General features: G+C 53.0%; 1 protein-coding gene across 5 annotated transcripts in view; it reads left to right on the top strand.

Annotated features, from left to right (window-relative positions):
* The first annotated feature begins 13,467 nt into the window (after positions 1–13,467).
* KCND3 (potassium voltage-gated channel subfamily D member 3) overlaps positions 13,468–17,787 on the top strand; it is a 196,613-nt gene continuing 192,293 nt past the window's right edge. For 2 of the 5 annotated variants that reach the window (XM_041755071.1, XM_041755070.1), the window contains exon 1: positions 14,365–14,589. The gene's annotated coding sequence lies outside the window, so the exon portion shown is untranslated. Of the gene's footprint in view, positions 13,733–14,363; positions 14,590–14,801; positions 15,072–17,787 lie in introns of those variants that run through there. The other 3 variants (XM_041755067.1, XM_041755065.1, XM_041755066.1) reach the window with 3 other exon arrangements.

The raw sequence follows: 17,787 nt of genomic DNA, 5'->3' as shown, positions 1-17,787 counted from the left end.
TGGGTGCACTCTTCCCAGCAGCCCCTTCTTCTCCTCCCCACTCTGGGCTCCCAGAATGCACTGCTCTTGCCCTTTTATAGGATGTACCCTTTGAAGTGTTCATTTGTCACGCCCCCTAGGTCAGGAGCCCCTCAGAAGTCTCTGCTGTGCCTTGGTCACCATTGCTGTCCCAGTATAGAGGGCAGAGTATGATTCCCAGCACGCCGAAGGAGCTGTATACACCCTCCTTTTGCTCACTTTGCTTGGCTATTACTTGAAAGACCAAGCCCTGCACACATACAATCACCCATCATCTTCTGTGACCTTCTTTGCTTCACCCCCTACCACCCAAGCCCAGTGCTGGTGGTCTGAGGGAGGAGGGCCTATCACTCCCACACAATCTTCAGGCAGCTCTCTGATGGCTTCCACCCTTGGCATTCACCTTACATGTCAATGTCTCTTGTGCATTAGCATGGTGGAGAAAACAAGCACGAGGTACCCCGCGGGTCCTGCCTGGGGATGGTCCCCTTCCCCTTGCAGCTCAGCCTCATGACACTCCCTCTGACAGAGAAAGAAGGAAAGAGGAATTTCCCACAATGCTAACCTGCTGGCCATTCTCCTGATATCTCATACTGGTAGCCACATGGACATGTGCTGTGGCCCTGGGTTCTGAGCTGCTTCCAGAGAGACCCCTGTGTCCAGAGACAAGCAGCAGGGCCTAGAATATAGTTGGCTCCTGGTGGGTGTTTGTTGAATGAATAACACAATGCTGAGGAACAGAAGATCCTCTCAGAGTGCCCCTACTTGCCTCATGTTGCCTCTCCTTGCCTTTATGGCCTAACTACTCAGTCTCTGCAGAGAGAAGCCAGGCAGCAAAGAGGAAGATGGAGAGGGTCTTGGAAGGAACAATTTTTCCATGATTCTCTCCTCTGCTTCTGAAGAGGATCTCTGGATCAGGAAAAGTACGCTGGCTCCCCAGTCCACTGAGCCCTCCTCCTTCTTGCCCTCAGCCCTAGGCTTGTGCCCTTCCAGACTACAGGCAAAGGGAGGTAGACAGATAGCATGGATACAACTTTAAGTGAATTCAATTACTATAGCAACCAAAACCACCAGAACGGAGATCAGGCTCCAGATAGCAGTGATCCAGGCATCTAAGAGAGGCAGTGATCCAAAGGCCATCACTCTGAGACTAGGGGCTGGGTGTGGGGTGGAAGAGGCGCACCTCTGCTCAGCAGGTGCTCTGTACTCAACACCCCCAACCCCCTTCACCTGTACTTTCTGGGATTCCCAGGGCTCTAACCTGTCGAGGAGCAGATACCCATCCCTTCCTAGAGCTGGAAAGGCCTAGAAAAGGTGTGGGAGTTAAAGCAATGAGCAAGGGCTGCTGGCCTCTCATTCTTTTCTGTTTCCTTCCATGGACGGCAGGGTACTGGTCTGCTTTCTGCAACCTCTCTGCAGAGTGGCGTTTAAGAACAGGAGCTCTGGGGTCAGACTGTTTGGTTTCAAATTCCAGTTCTGCTACTGATCTTGAGCAAGTTGATGAATGTTTCTGGGCCTTGGTTTTTCTCATCTGATAGATGGTGATCTGTTTCCTTAGAGTGCTATAAGGGCTTAAAAATAAGAATGGATACAAGGCCTCAGCACAACAGTCTGCACATACGAAATGCCAGGCAAGAGTCCGTTGTCACTGTGTCACTGCTCTCATTATTAATTCCATGATGATGATGATGGTGATGGTGATGGTGATGGTGATGGTGATGATGATGGTGATGGTGTTGGTAATGGTGATGATGATGGTGATGATGGCAACTCCAGCCCCCCTGACCCTTGTCTATTTCTCTGCTATGAGCACCACCTTTGACAGGTAGAGGGGCCCAGCCTGAGTGGGGAGGCAGAGAAGATTCCCAGGAGGCTGACAAGCTGGGTCTTGGTAGTCAGTCCCCTCCTACTCCAGAAGCCCATCAGAAACCCAGGGGGATTGCACAGGCCACCCAGCAAAAGACTGAAGGCCTTGCTTTCTGGGGACTTCATCTGGACCTGCCAACTGGGGTCAGCATGGAGAATCTTATTTGCCCCAAAGATGTTAAACAAATCTGTGATCCTCAGCACCCCCAAAAGTTTTTGCTTTTCCTAAGGGGGGAACATTCATCTCTAAAATGGGGATCAAAATAAAGGATGATTTATTAGAACTGCTCCAATGATAGACCAGCTCATGTAGAACTGAGGGCAAATGGAGCACAGACTTTGCTACTCTCATCTCCTGTGTGTGTGTGTGTGTGTGTGTGTGTGTGTGTGTGTGTGTGTGCCTGTATGGGCTTCACTTCTCAGGCAGCATATGAGTACATGGAGGGCACAGGTGATCCTCTTCAAGGATGTGAAGAGGACCTGGGCTGGAGATGGTGGGTCTGGTTTACCTGCAAGGGCTGTGGGGCTGTGTTCATTCCTTCCAGAAACAGTTTTTGAACACTGGTGATGGTCAGATGTTGTGCAGCTGCCAGGGAAGCCGAGATGAATAATATTCAGGAGTTGAGCTTGGAGGTGAAGGAAGAGCTCAGAGCAACATACCACGAGGTGCCATTTGACAGGGGGAAGTGTGGTGAGGATGCTCGGGGCAGTGGGGCTGCATGTCAGAGAGGACCAGCATCTGTACTGGGCTGGAAGAAGGAACACATTTTGCCCAGTGGAGAAGGAGGAAGGACTCTGCAGGCAGAGAGAACAGCAGGTGCAAAGAGGGAGTTGTGAAAGGGTCTGGTGTGTCTGGGGGAGGTGAGAAGTTTAGGGATGCTGAAGCGCATGCACGCCTGCGTGTGTGTGCCTGAATGTGCCTGAGTGTCGGGGACAATAAGGGGATGGGGACAAGCATGGCAGGGGGATGAGACCCAACAGTCAATTTCTCCTCTTGTCTCCCAAGATGTCAGTAGCTCTGGAAGCCTCGAGCTATTGTGGCCTGCTATGCTGAGATGGCGTCAGCCTTATTTTGAAAATTCACTCCCCTACAACCAAAGGAACTGTGAGCTTCTTTTAAGGAAATGCCAGACTGTTTCTGAAGGTTTGCATTGCTCACCGGTCTTGGATGTCCCCAGCTGACAGCTTCCTCCAGCCCAGCATAAACAGCTCTGTCTTGAAAGAGCCCCTGGAGAGAACCGTGACCAGCCTTCCCTCCTCACAGGGCTGCACCTGCACCCCCAGATGGGTGGGCTTTGCAGTCCCCAGCCCTAGATACGTATGTCCCCATGGCCAGACAGCATGGCCTGACCTGGGACCCTCTTCTGTGGTTCCATGCCCAAGCAGCCAAGAGTCATGATGATTTTTCCCTCCAACCTATTTCTTCTGTGCTCCCTTTTGCCCATCCACCCCTGCTGCCCTAGCAGAGGCTTTTATCTGTCTCCTGGAATACCACAGTAGCCTGCTAATTGGTCTCCCTGCTTCCCATCTGGTCCTCCTCAAATCCATCCTCCACACCACTGGGACAGAGTAGGTTTTTCTAACATAGATCTGCCTGCACCATGCAACTGCCCAGAGCCTCCCGGTGGCTCTTTGTGGTCTGTGGGGCAGAGTCCAGCTCCGAGACCTGGCTTCTCCCCCCGAACCCCTGCTGTGCCATAACTCCAGCCTTGCATCCCTGGCACACACTGAGCTTATTCCTATCCTGATGTCTCTGCCTCCTGATGTGCCCTTCATCCCCTCAGTCACTGTTATTTGGCTGCTTCCTTGTCCTCTTTCTAGACTCAGCTCAGGTGTTATCGCCCCCAGAACATCTTCCCCGACACCACCAGCTAGACCAAGTGCCTCCTCCTTGTGCTCCTCTGGCTCTCCAGGCACAGCCCTGTCAGGCATCCTAGCTCCGTCACTCTGTAGCTATGTGATGCTCGTCTCCAATTCTTCATCGGAAATGGGATTAAAAATAGATCTACCTCATGAGATTGTTTTGAGACTTTGTAAATCTAGCTTCCCTTCCCTGCTTGGGCTTTACTGACCCCCAGAAGAGGTCTGGCAAGCCTAAACATGAGTGCAGAGCACACATCCAGTGTCTGTCTTACTCGTGAAACTCTGAGCTCTAAAGAAGGCAGGGCCCATGTCTATCTTGTTCACCACCATATGCCCAACACAGCAATTAGTGCACATTCAATAAGTATGTGTTAAGTGAACGAATGGTTTAATAAGGGCTTATTGAACTAGTGTTAGTGGATGAATACCTATCAGTTCAATTACAATGTTTACTGAATGCCAAGCTCTGGGCTAGGGCGCCCCTGTTAGTATTCAGGTGGGACCAAGATGCAGATGAGACAAGATGTACCTGGAGCAGACACTTCAATCCAACTCAAAGTAGTATTTAAGGAGATGGAAGTGAAAAGAATCTTTCTAGGGAAAAACAACCCATCACTGCCCCCTCCCCAGGCCTCTCGTTCCCACAAGCAGCGCTGCAGCTCACTGAGAAGGCTGTGCTGTGTTTCCTCTCATGCACCCCAGGAACCCTATTCAAAGAGGGAGCCACAAACATGGAGCCTGTATTTGCAAAACTGACTGAGGCATTAGTTAGGATGGCCCGTGCTTACCACTTCAAGGATGCCAGCCCACCTGGGTGGGGAAGCACCCCAGAGAGCCTGGGGAGGGTATTCACTCTCATCAGCAAGAATGTGAAATTTACTGACTTCTTTTAGGGTGTGCTTGCTTCCCCGGCTGAGCCTAGCCATCTCCGTTCTTTATGACCCTGGACATGATTTAACACATACACTTAAAAAAGTGGAAGAACTGCTTCCTAAATTTTCAGTAAATGTATTGTTCAATAGATTTGATTTACTAGTTAGAAACCATAGAAGAGTCACCATGGCAATGTATTGTGATGTGGCCTCTGGAGTTGGAGTCCGCTGCCTCCATCTGCTCTGATCCCCATAAAAATAATCCAGTGAGGTGAAGACCCATGGTGGTGCATCTTGGCACCGGCTTGGACTGTGACTGCCACACCCCAGTCTGCATATCAGGCCCCCCTTTTAGGGGATGAGACTGTGGCAGGTGGGAGAGGGGAGCATGTTCCACGAATTTGGTGGCATCTCTTCTGAGTGGCTGGTTGGGATCAATAAGCAGAGGTCTCTCAGCATTGCCACTTGTGAGAGATTTACAGGGCTCCACTGGTCTCCCTGGTGACTCTGTAGAGGAATCAAAAGGATGGAAAACCTTTAGGCGCTTATGTTTGTGTGTGTGTGTGTGTGTGTGTGTGTGCACGCACGCGTGCACGTGTGTGCATGTTGACAGGAGGGAGTTTCATAATTTAGAGGGATTCAGAAGTGTCAATCTCTTGGAAAGAAGTTCTACAGGACAGTCTCTACTGATTCCTAAAGCAGCTGAAGCACTTCCTTCCCATTCCCAGAGGAAACCTGGAAGTACAGAAAGTCCTATGGCTGCTAGTCAGGGCCAGGAGCTAGCAGATGGAGTGAGGGGACAGTCCCAGGCTGAGAGGCAGTCAGGCCTCCCTGGGAAGAGTTTCCAAGCTTAGAAGGACAAGTAGGCATAGCTAGGCAGAGGGGGAGGAGGGATAGAGTTCTTGTGGAAGGAACAGCCTGAGTGAACACTCAGGAGTAAGAGAAAGCTGGGCATTCAGAGAACTGTAGCACTTTCCACATGGCAGAAACCCAGATTTAAGGGCTCCAGGAGCAAAAAAGTGGGAAAACAGAAGAAGTGAAGATTTGATAACAACACGAGACATGTAAGATGTGTCTACTTAACTGTGAGGGCGATGGGGATTTAGGGGATTTACAGAAGGGCAATGTGGTTGGATTTGTGTTTTGAAAAGATGACTCTGGCCATGGGAAATGGACTGGTGCGCTTGGCCTCCTTGGTGGGACTTCTAGTTCTTGAAAACTCCCTGCCTATCTGTAGCTGTGACCAGGAAGCATAGCCCTAGGTCCTCTGCCCAGGTGCTGAGGTGAGAACGAGATGTGGCTCCTGCTCTCAGGAGACATGGTCCAGTGAAGCAGGTAGGGCTCATTCTGTCAGAGGAAGTTGTGTCAAAGCCTGTGGCCCTGAGTCCAGGAGGGCCACCTGGCTGGGGAGTTAATGGGAGGAGGCAGGCACAAAGACCCCCAGTCGGGGTGAGAGGTAAAGGAAGGAAAAATCCTTACTCTATGGTCAAGGTTTTCCAGCGGGGACTAGGAATGGAATCATGCAATAGACTACAGGAGGAAAAAGCCCCAAAGTTTTATTAATAATAAACTTGAAGCCTGAAGAAATGACCAAGGCAGACAGTCTATTTTGCAGACAGAGACAACAAATCTGTGAGGAATTAATTGACAAGATAAAGGAAACAGATGTTTGGGAGCCTTAATTAGTAAGGAATTCTAAGTGGAATTTGGACTGAGGTAGTAGATTAGTAAAAAAGTCACAAGATTGGTTTCTCTAGCTTTCTTGCCTTTCAAGTTCCTGTCTCTGATGATAAAAATGTCCTTTTACCTCTGAGTACGGGGAGGGTAGCTTTTATATGTGAGGTTTATTTCTTGCTTTTAGGGGGACAGCAGAAGTTCTGAGTGTCCTCACGTTGGCTGCTCCCCAAGTAGAGCAATGCAAAATAATCAGTATTACACGTGGTACATTTTAGGTGACCTGCCCTTGGCTGTGCGAGAAGGGCCTCTTATCCCTGAGGACTACCCTCTGTCCTCTCATGAGCTGCACTCCCAGCTTTTCTGGGGGGTTTGGGGAGAGGTACATTGCAAATGTCAGGTCTACATAAGACAGACTATCTAACGAAACTTTCTGTGGTGACAGGAATGTTCTCTCTCTGTACCATCCAATGTGGTGGGCATTTAGTCACACGGTGCTACTGAATACTAAAATGTATCCAGTGTAATTAAGAAACAGATTTTTAAATTTTAATTTTTACAGCCCTCTATGGTTAGTTGCAAAATATCAGAGAGCACCAATCAAAGATGTGAGGTCCTTGCAGACAGTTCTATCAAATGCTGAGCATGTTGGATATTCTTATTTCTTGTGCCTGGAGGCAGTGTGGTGTAGGGCAAGACTTTGAACACTGGCTTCATCAGATGTAGGGTTTAAATCCTATCGAGGCTCACTACTTTAACACACATCACCCATATTTCAGTGGCTTAACAGAATAAAAGTTGATTTTTTTTCACTCATTTCATAGTCCATTGAAGGTGAGGGGAAGTCTCTGCTCCTCATAGTGATCCAGGCTCCTTCCTTCTTGTGGCTCTATCCTCTGCTAGCTCCTCGAAATTTTCTCCATTTAGCCAGCATATGGAGAGAGAAAGACAGCATGTAGGATTGCCCTGGATATTTTTCTAGGGGACTGGCTTATATTACCTTGGCCAGAACTCAGTCACATGGCCAAACCTAACTGCAGGGGAGCCTGGGAAATGTAATCTAGCCATGCCCATGAAAGAGGAACTAAGCTTGATTAGCATCTCATCAGGTTCTGCCACAGGTGTCTATTAGCTGTGTGACCTTGGGCTTAATTTTCTTATCTGTAAAATGGATGATGAGAATTAGTAAAGAGTAAACAAAATAACCCCTGTGAAAAATGCTGAGGTCAGTTGGGATTTATGGCTATGATTACCACCTCTTAATTTGGGTCTCACTTCAGTTACTGAGGAGTAGCTCAGTTGATGCCCAAAAGCTTGTGCATGGCAACACCTCTGTATGCCATTCTATGTATGTCCCTTTCTCCCCAAGGAGCAGGACAGACTTTGGACAGAATTTATTAAGCCCTTGAGCTTGCCTAACTCGGAGACTAACCCTGGGGCACAGATGCAGGTATTGGTCAAGTCTTCTTGGCATCTTTGGAGGAAGGTAGGAAGGTAGGAAGAATTATATTTCATCTGTAAGTGAAATTTGCTTCAAAATTATTGGGGGGTGAGGGTGAATAGGGGTATAGATAAAACACGATTGGTTTTAAGTTGGCACTTGTCAGAGCTAAGTGATGGGTTCATGGGGGGGGCATGTCACACAATGGTCTCTTCTTGTATATGTTTATAAATTTCCACACTAAAGAATTTTTTGAGGACCATGAGGATCCTTTTTAAACAACATTTGCAGAGAAGTCCAGAAACTTCATATGACATTGCGGTATGGGGACAAAAGCTGGACTGTCATCGTTTATTTTTCTCACCAAAGCAATGAATGATTTTGCAGCTGGGTCTCCCATAAACCCAGTGAGGCAGAAATACCCAACTCCACTCTTGAGCTCTGAAGGAAAAAATGCATTTGAGTATGAGTATCATAAATGTGCAGAGCTGGAGGGGACTTGGGATGCATGAGCTGTGTCTGTTTACCAAGAGAAGGTTCATATAAAGAGTTGGTACGCAAATCCCCTTATTAGAACACTTTTGCAAAGTCTGGAAACTTGACTTTCTAGCTTCAGAATACCGAGATAGAATACAGAAATACTGAGTTGTTTACAGTTGCATTAATAGGGCCGGTATCATGAGTGGACAGTGAGTCTGTGGAGTTGGGAGGAACCTCCTGTCCTTCTCCCCACCACCCCCCACAAGCATCCCTCATTATTCCAATGGACATCTGAAATCCCACTGACTCTCTTTCATTGCCTTGATTTAAGGCTATATCCTATTAAAAAGTGAATACTGTATCTCTGGGCAGGGTAGTCACACTTTAGTTTAAATGGTTTTTATCAGGTTTTGCTGAGGAGGAGGGAATGGAGGTACACAGGCATGTGAAGCTCAGGGCTGCACAAATGCGGTGCCACAGATTGCAGAGGAGCCAATAGATAAAAGGGTCTGGGGACAAAGTTTTCTGATTCCACACATTTTCTAAGGTCTCGGTATGAACAATAACTACATGGGAAGAACTTGAGTGACCTGTCTAATCCTCACAAACAAGCACTGTACCCGGCTGTGCCCAAGACTTAAAAGCTAGTTTTAAACACATGTAAATTCAGTTATATATAATATTATGGCAACAGCCAACAGTTTTATTTGTAACTGCATGAGATATGTTATATACATTGTTTAAGTCAATCCTCGGTAATCCTATGAGTGGATACCATCATTATGGTCCATTTAATAGGTGAGGGAACCGAGGATCAGAGAAGTAAAGTGATTTGCCCAAAGTCACACAGCTCATTAGAATCAAGATTTGAAGCCAGGTCTGTCCTGAGGCCATGTCCTCATTACTAAGTCTTCACTGTTCCAGGTTTGCTGATAAGGTTTTCATACAATTTTCTAATTAAAACCCAGTAAGTTTTGGTCTTGGCCTCTCCTTGAGCCAAGCCAGGGTTTTGGTTAATGGGGTTTGACAAGCCCCCAGGCCACTTCTTACAGTGAGTCTCATCACAGCTGCAGACAACCAGATACCATTCCCATCTTCCAGCAGCAGCCTGGCTCTTCCCAAGGAGGTGCTATTCCTCCAGAACAGAAGAAAAGAGTTCTCTGAAAACCAATCTGGTTCAAGAGAACACTGGCCGAGTCTCTGCAGGCAGCATTGACCGAGGCTCACTTTGTAGATTCAAAAAGGCTGGAGAAGGGGGGCTTTGGGGCTCTTTTCACCTAGGATCAGCCAAATATTGAATACCCTGAACCTCTCTCTCTGTCCTCACACCAGTGCTAAAGATCAATCAAGACCTGGAGGCTGACCAGTTGACAGATTGATCACATATTCTCAGTGACACACAGTCAAGGGAGCCACATGAATGAAAGTAAAAATAATCCTAATGTAAATGTATTGAGTCTCTGCAATGTGCCAAGCATTGAGCTAGCATATTCGGAGATGATGAAGACATAGTCCCTGCCTTAAACGGCCTAAAGCTAGAGCAGGACACTGTCTTGCAAACAACTAAGGAAATGTGGAATGATCATGTTTGCCCAAGTGGGCAACCACTAGCTCCTCCTGGGGTGTCAGGGCGTACTTTACCAGTAAGTCTTAGGTGATCTTTGGGCTGCGTACTGAAGGTACCTGGCTGAGTGGATGTTTGCTAGCAAGATGGGAGGAAATAAGAAGTTGTGGAAGGCATTTCTGGAGGACAGAAATGTACAAATGCACAGCATGTACAAAGGCATGAGGGGGTGAAAGGACATGGTTTGGTGTGGTAACAGAGGAAAGGTCTATGTGCCGGAAAGAGAGGTGTGTGAGTGGAAGGAGGGAAGACCAGAAAGGAAATGAGGGGAGGTGTCATGGTCAGAAGAGGGCATTTTAGAGGAAATGATCCATTGTAGAAGGTTGAAGGAGGCTGGCAAGATGACAGGGTGTACATAGACAGAGACGCCCAGGAGATGGGGGTGGAGAGGATTATCAGCACCCGAACGAGCTTGAAACCAGAGGCTTCCATCAACTCCTTAGGGAAAAGGGCAGACAGAGAAGTCAAGAACAAGGAAACATCAGTCTCCAAGCAAACGGAACCACCAGAGAAGAAAAGAGTTATAGCACACCCAGGGGCCGCACCTTCAGCCTCCCCTGCCCTCATTCAAATGGGCTCCACCAAGAACCTGAGCAAATGATTTGGGTGTTTTCCTTCCTTCCAGTGGCTATATTTGCTTCTCAGACTTGCTCTTCCCTCCCCCCACTTCTTCTCTTCTCCCCTTTCCTTCACCCAGTCTCTTACTCTTGCTTGATGAGCAGCGAGCCCCCCTACTATGGCTATGACTCCCCAGGATCTGCCTGGATTGGAGCAGGTGTCAGGCTGGTGAAGTTCTGGAAAGCCTGACTTTTGGAAGATCCACTGGAGCCTACCAATTTTGATGACCTCTCATTTGTCACCACCGCTCTAAGTATTTTGACTAAGGAAATGGCACCCAGGTAACTAACTACTGGCCTCCCTAATGGGGTTAGGGCTGCAGGAAGTGTCGGTTTCCCTCACTCCCTTAGGAAGGGACCAGGGGCGTCTGATGGTTGTGAGTTCAGCCATCTGGTCCACCAAAGTTGGCTAGCACAGGCTGGCCCAGACAAACAATGTGGACTCATGCCCAGCAGGTGAACCCCTGACCTTCTGGGCCTGGGGCAAAGCTCCTTAGCATTTACAATGCCATCACCTGCTTCACCTTGGAAAAGGAAAGAAAGCCTAGGCAGCACAAGCTTTGAAATTCCTTAACTGCACCCTGAAAAAGACTCAGAGGGTACAACTCCAGCCTGGATGCACTGAACACTTGCCCCCATGCCCAGCCTGAGATGCCAAGCACTGGAGAGGCCAACAGAGCCAGGTCAGGAGTGTCCTTTTAGGGCAGATCTTATCTGATTGAGGGGGCCACTCTATTCTCAGAAGAGCAAATGACCAGCAGCCCTGGGGAATGGAGAAAGGGAGGGTTCAGAGTTTCCCTCTAAGTGTGTGTCCTAGGATATGTCCCTATGCATCAACTGCCTTCAGTTTTCCCATTGATAGAATGGGTTTATTTATGGCCATGATTTCCACCTCTCAATTTGGGTTTCACTTCAGTTACTAAAGAATAGCTCAGTTGATGCCCAAAAGCTTGTGCATGGCAGCACCTCTGCATGCATGGCCAGAATCATGGGACTCAAGAAGAATCTTCCTGTGTGCACAGCTTAGGAAGGACACACAGACACAGAGAACAGTCATTCACGGGAGCATCGTCTTCATATAGAAAAGATAGCTTGAAAGACACTCGGTGCACCCTCTCACTAGCTAGCTCACGTTCTCACACACACACCTATGTATGCACGCACGTGCGTGCGTGTGCGCATACACACACGGTGAGGGCCAGCAGAGTGACTGAACACACGCCTTAGCTGTGCTGGTGGCAAGGGAAGGAAATCTAGTGCCCTGGCAGCTCCTGACTTTCAGTTCCTATTTAAAATGTCTGAATTGGGAGCATGGACAAGCTCCCAAATTAGCTTTTTAAATAGAAGCTGAGAGTTAAAAGAAAGGCGGCCGTGTCATGGGGGAAAAGCAAGTGAAAATCCCGGCCAGGCCAGGCCAGAGGCAGAGAGGGGGAAAAGGGAGGCCAGGCAGTGCTGGGACGTTGCGAAGGAGGGTGGCAGCCGGTGGGTGGGTCAGCATCTCCAGGGGCTCCTCCAGCTGCAGGAGTCACAGAGCTTCCCATCTGCCCATCTCTTGCTCTCTTATGTTTTCCAGGTCACCTGCTTGTGAGAAGGGCAGGTAAATAAAAACCATACTGGCCTAGACTAGAAATTCAAGTCTTTTCATATTTCCCTCTAGATCCTCTGGAGAGAGCTACTTCTCTTGAATGATGGGCTGGAAACCTAGGAGGAACAGGGCCGGGTGTGGGGGGTGCAGGTGGGAGGAGAGCCTATGAATCAGTGTCCTGTCCTCAAATAGGACTTAGAAGGTGTGGGAGAGCATGGAGCTGTCCCATCAGTTGACCTCTCTGGAAGAGGAAGGATGCCCCCAGCTAAGGGTTCCAGGAAGCCTCTGCTTGGGGCAGACCCAGCCCTGAAAGCTGGCTGACAGATGCAAAACAAAGGTGGGAATGTACAAGAATTCAGACGCAGACAGAAATAAAATAGGAGGTTTTAACTCTCCCCAGTGGGCCAAAGGGTGGAAGACTGAAGGAAAATGCCCCTCCCTGGAACCGCCTCCCCCCAGAGTCTGGGGCCCTCCCAGGGGTCCTAGCAAGGAGGCTTGTAGTTGGCGAAAATTAGCTCTTCCCTAGAGGGAAGGGAGGAGGATGGTGGGAGCAGTGCCAGGGCCTTCCCTGAATTCTTCCCCTGTCTGCCAGGGAGTGGCAGTGTTGTTAATCATTATTACTGTATGCAAATCCCACCGGCTCTGGGACTCCCAGCAAATGCTGATGGGATCCCACGCCCACTCTTGAAGGGCCAACTGTACACCTTTCAGACTGACACACGGAGGGGGGCTTTGGGGAGAGTGGGAGGAAGGAGTGAAAGAGGGGCTCCAGCTTCCAGGGGCCCACAGAGGCCGAGCCCGCAACGACTGGCCCGCCCTGACCCCTTACCCTGGAACAGGGCTAGAGGTTCTCGCAAGCCTGAAACCCCCTGCCGGCTTCAGCGGGGCTCTCCCGCCTTCGCCGCGCACTTTGCTTTTCCCTGGCCGTCTGTCTCCGGCACACCCTCTCCACACTCAGGACTGCGATCGCTCGGGCCCCGTGTGCTGGGCCCGCTGAGGCACGGAGCCGCCTGGCTTCCCGGGTGGCGGCCGAGATCCCGGGATTCCTGGTACCGCGGCCGCAGACCAGGGAGAGCCGGAGCCACCCGTGTGCACGGACTGTGCGGGCTGAGGGATCAGCGCGCCACGGCCCGAGGGCGGGAGGCTGGGCCCCCCACCACTTTCCCCAGGGACGCTCGGGGCTCCTCCGGGCCCCACCCGCCGGGTCCTGTGGCCACATGCCGACCGCCTGCTCTCCAGCCTGGGCCGGAGCGCCGGGCGGTGCGGCTCCGTGGGCTTTGGGGAGGGACCGAGGACCGATGGGGCGGGCTCAGGCTGAGGGTTCATCCCAAGCCCGGACTCTCGGACCTGGATGCTGGGGACACGTGGTGGGGCAGGAAGGTGAATCCCTACCTTTGGGTCTCGCCCCTCGCGCCCCGGGAGGACAGCGTCTCTCACGCGGGATAAGGGTAGTGTGAGCCCCCGTGGGGTCTCCAGCCCCGGCACCTGGAGGCACGCGGCGCTGGGAGCCGCGGGAGCCGAGAAGCTTGTGCGGAGTGGGCTCCGCCTCGCCAGGTGGCGGGGCTCGGCCGCAAGCCGAGATGGTGTCGCCTGGACAGTCGGTGAGAAAAAGACACCCAGCGAGCTCCACAGCACCAGCCCCCAGCGCGCGCGCACCCTGGCGCTCTGGGCCGCGGCGCCCGGTCCCCGCAGGTACGCCCCCAGCGCACACGCGTGCCCACTCGGCGCTCCGCCCCCACGCCCAAGCCGAGCTCACCTTGCCACGCTCACCCCCGCGCCCGCCCGCGCCGCACACGCCGCCACCTCCAGGCACGCCCTAGGATTCCTCCGCTCGCCCGGGGAGACGCACCAGGCTCTGCCTCGCCTCCCCGCCCCCTCGCGCGCGCCCCTCCACACACACACGCACACGCACACCCTCGCGCGGGGAGCCACACGCCCTCGCCCCGGGCACTCTCCCGCGGCGGGCCTCCAGGTCCTCCTCCTGTCCCCCGCTGCCTGGCGGCCCGCGCTCTCGGGCCTGGCCTGGAGCCGCCCGCCCGGCCGGCGGGGATCGGCCGGGAGCGGAGGGCGCAGCCTCGCCGCCGCCCCCGGACTCTCCTCCGCACCCCGCCCCCGCCGCGCCCACGCCGCGCCCCCGCCGCCTCTCCCCGGGGAGAAGGGACCTCGCCAGGCAGCCGTGGCCCGCCGGGCTCCGCTCCGCTCCGCGCGGCGCCGGCGGCGGGGGCAGGGCGCGAGCGAGGGAGCCCGCGAGCCCGCGAGCCCGCGAGCCGGGCGGCGGGGAGGGGACGCGCCGCCGAGCCGGGGCCGGAGCTGCGGCGGCGGAGGGAGGGAGGGAGGGAGGGCCCCACGGACCGAGGGACGCACGAGCGAGCGAGACTCCGCCGGCGAGCGGCGGCTGCTGGGCGCTTCCCCGCGCTGCTGGCGCCCGGCGCCTCCGCGGCCCCGGCCCCGGCCCCGGCTCCCGGCTCCCGGCTCCCGGCTCCCGGCTCCCGGCCGAGCTTCCTGGTTCCTGGCGCGCGGCGCGGGGCCCGCCACTCGCTCCGCCGAAGGTAAGAGGGACGCGGCCGAGCCGCCCGGAGCCAGCCAGCGCGAGGAGCGCGGCTCCCACGCCTGTTGCTCCGGCTGCCCCCGCGGCGCCCTCCCACTCCTGCGCCGGGCGGTGGGCGCTGGGGCGCCGGAAGGACGGGGGTGGGGCCGGCGCCGCGGGGGAGCAGGCAGCCGGCCCGGGGGCGTCGGCTCCCTCGGGCTGGCGCCGCAGCCGCCTCCGGGCCGGGCCGGGCCGGGCCGCGCGGCGACGCGGGCTGGGGGTGGGGGTGTGAGCGCTGCCCTCCCCGCCGCGCCTGCCTGCCTCGGGGTGCCGCGGGCAGCCCGCTCGCTGAGAGGGCGCAGGAGGGATGGCCGAGGGCGGAGGCCGGGAGCAGTTGGGGCGCTCCGCAAAGTTCTCGGCCCGCGGCGCCGCGGGGCCTCCTGGAGGCTGGGGCCGCGCACCTGGCCCTGCCCCACACCTTCCGCCGCGGGAGCTCCGGGAAAGGTCTCTCAGGGAAGCCTGGGCCGGGGAGGCCCTGGGGAGGGGCGCCCAGAGAGTCGCTTTTGCGAGGTGTTTTCACTGGGGGTGGGGCGCCGAGGGGACAGGGCCGAGGAGTTACCTGGAATGACTAAATTCCTGCACTTGCTTAGCGTTGACGTTTGAATCAAGGCCAAGAGGTTTTGCTTTTACCCCGGACAGCCGGATATGTCAGCAACAGGCTGAGGTTCCGAACCTGGGATCTTAAAGCCAAGACAGGGCTCGGTTGTATTTCTGAAGAAAGACTGCCCGAACTTTCTTATAATCCTGTTTGTGAGATGGGGCTGGGATTCCTATACGGTGCATGTGGGTATTGTGCATGAATGTGCCGGATGGTTAAATGTATGCCGTGTTTACCCTTAGTTCAAGGAAACCTGGACATTTAATGTCTGTAGAAAGGACGTGCAGAAATTCAATGCCAAGCGACTGTACATCTCCCTGTGAGGACATGTGGGCACACAGAGGGCAATTGATGTGCTTATTTTTCCCTGTCGCTACTTGCTTGAAGGCAACAAAATGCAAGTCCAAAAGGGACCCCCAGGAAAAGAAGGATTAGCAGCTTGTTTCCTTTGCTGGAGTTCAGGAAAGTGCCCTGGCCAGCCTAGGAGTGGCACTGTGGGAGAAGAGGATCTGTGTGTGTGTGCCAGGCCTGCACCCCAGAGATCCCCAGCCTTGCATCCTGTCAGTTGCATGTCTGTCCACCTAAACCCTGTGGGCATTTGAGAAGCCCCCTCACCCCCTCCCCATTGTCAGGACCCTCCCCTTCCCCCGGGACCAGCCCCATTCTGGGCTAAGCACAATTGTGGAAGGAAAAAGTTTCCAGAGACTCTCCACACCCAGCACTCTGCTGAGGTCGTTGAAGGTCAGACCTTGGTGACATGATAAGTATCATGCCCTGTGCCTGGGCTCAGGTTAGGTGTCAGCCCCCAGGACAGGCCTTCTGGTCACTCTGCTCACTCTCAGCCCTCTCCCTCCAAAACTGAAGCTGTTTATTTAATAGGGCTGACTTCTTACAGCAGGAGAAGATGCATTCCCTCCTCTTCTAGGGTTTTTTGCCTTTGTCATTTTAGCACTCACCTGTTCTAAATGGCACTTCCCCAGCCTCCCCCCACCCCCATCTTTCCCACTGTCAAACTCTTCTGCCAAAAGCAAAAATAGCTTCAGATTTTTCATTTGTAAGGCGTCCACGTCCTAGTAAAACCTTGGCATTTGAGGCGTGTGCAGTGCCATTGGCTGGAAATGGGGCCACACTCTTGTGCCTGTTGCAGGAATTCATACCCAGGTCTGCTTCAGGAGATGTTGATCCCTGTCGGGGGCAAGCGCTGCCATGAGAGCTGTGGAGAATCCCTGCTTAAGCCAGGTCGCGTCTGCAGGGTTGTGTGCAGGCTGCTATGGCCTTGGGCATGGTATCAGGCAGGGAAACTTTTCTTCCCCTTTCAAACCCTATCACCCCTCCTACACACACACACACACACACAGAGAGAGAGAGAGAGAGAGAGAGAGAGAGAAAGTAGAAAGTAGTAGTGGGGCAATTGTTCCTTTTGAGGTATGTTTTACCAGGAGAACCAGGCTTGAGCCTCTGGAGACAGCCTGGCTTTTGCTTGGCCTTCTTTAGGAAGACTGCCCTGGATTGGTTTGGCCTTGGGACTGGAAGCATTTAGGTAGGTAGAGGATTGTTTTTCCTTCCCTGACTCTCAATCATTCATCCAAAAGCAGTATCTGTAATACTCATTGCCCTTGAGCAGAGGAGCTTGGTCTGAGGTGGAAAGGGTAAAGTGGTGGAATCAGCTTGGCAGGGGTTGGGCCAGCCACTGAGGCTTGGGAGTCAGGGTACAGCAGCCCTGGAAGATTGGAAGGGGAATGGCATTGCTCTCTCAGGGTGCAGAGATGCGGAACTAGCCTAAGCAGGTGCTAACAAGGTACCTCCGGGCTCAGCACTCTCTGATCTTCCTCCTTGCTGCTCTAACCCTCTCGAGGTCCTGCCCCTCTGAACTCCAACCTGGGATAAAGCAAAGATGTCAAGGGTCAGAGGTCCAGGGCCCCATGTCCAGGAGCCTGGCCCCCTTTACCCTGCAGGGAGTAGGCCAGGGATTCTCACAGCTTCCCTCACCCCAGACCCCGCCTCTGCCAGCTTTGAGTTCTGAGCAGTGCGGGCTGCACACCCTGTTCTGGGCACCAGCCTCATCAGGAATTCCCAGAACTGCCTCTTGTTGAGATGAGGCTTGGGCTAAGTCTGTCCCCACAGCAGCAAACCCAGATGCTATACTTCCTGCTTTGCATGGGCAAATGTTAGGAAGAGGTCTCAGTGAGACCCAAGCCATAACCTTGATGACCTGGATCCTAATGGAATCCTTTGAGCCAAAGGGCTCCCTGTCACTTCCTTGTCTAGCTCTCTCATTTTACAGAGGTGGATTCTGAGGCCAATGATGGCTTGCTCTCACAAGTTCAGGAAAGAGTTGGAACTGGAATGCAGGGCTTCCTGACCTCATGCTTTTCACTGCCTGGGCCGGCGTAGGGGGAGTCTCTGCATCCTGCTCTCTTCTATGAGGAATATAAATATCTACCTACACATAGGTCAGGAGAGCCTTTTGGTAGTGACTCAGTCAGAGGTCTGTTGGAAAATCATCAGCTCCTATGTCCATGAGATTCCGTCACTTTGAAGGACTCTTTCTGAGTCCCTGCT

The sequence above is a fragment of the Vulpes lagopus genome, chromosome 5 (assembly GCF_018345385.1).
Source record: "Vulpes lagopus strain Blue_001 chromosome 5, ASM1834538v1, whole genome shotgun sequence".
Taxonomy (NCBI): Eukaryota; Metazoa; Chordata; class Mammalia; order Carnivora; family Canidae; genus Vulpes; species Vulpes lagopus.
The sequence above is the reverse complement of the archived record's forward strand: the minus strand, read 5'-3'. Positions and strand labels throughout refer to the sequence as shown.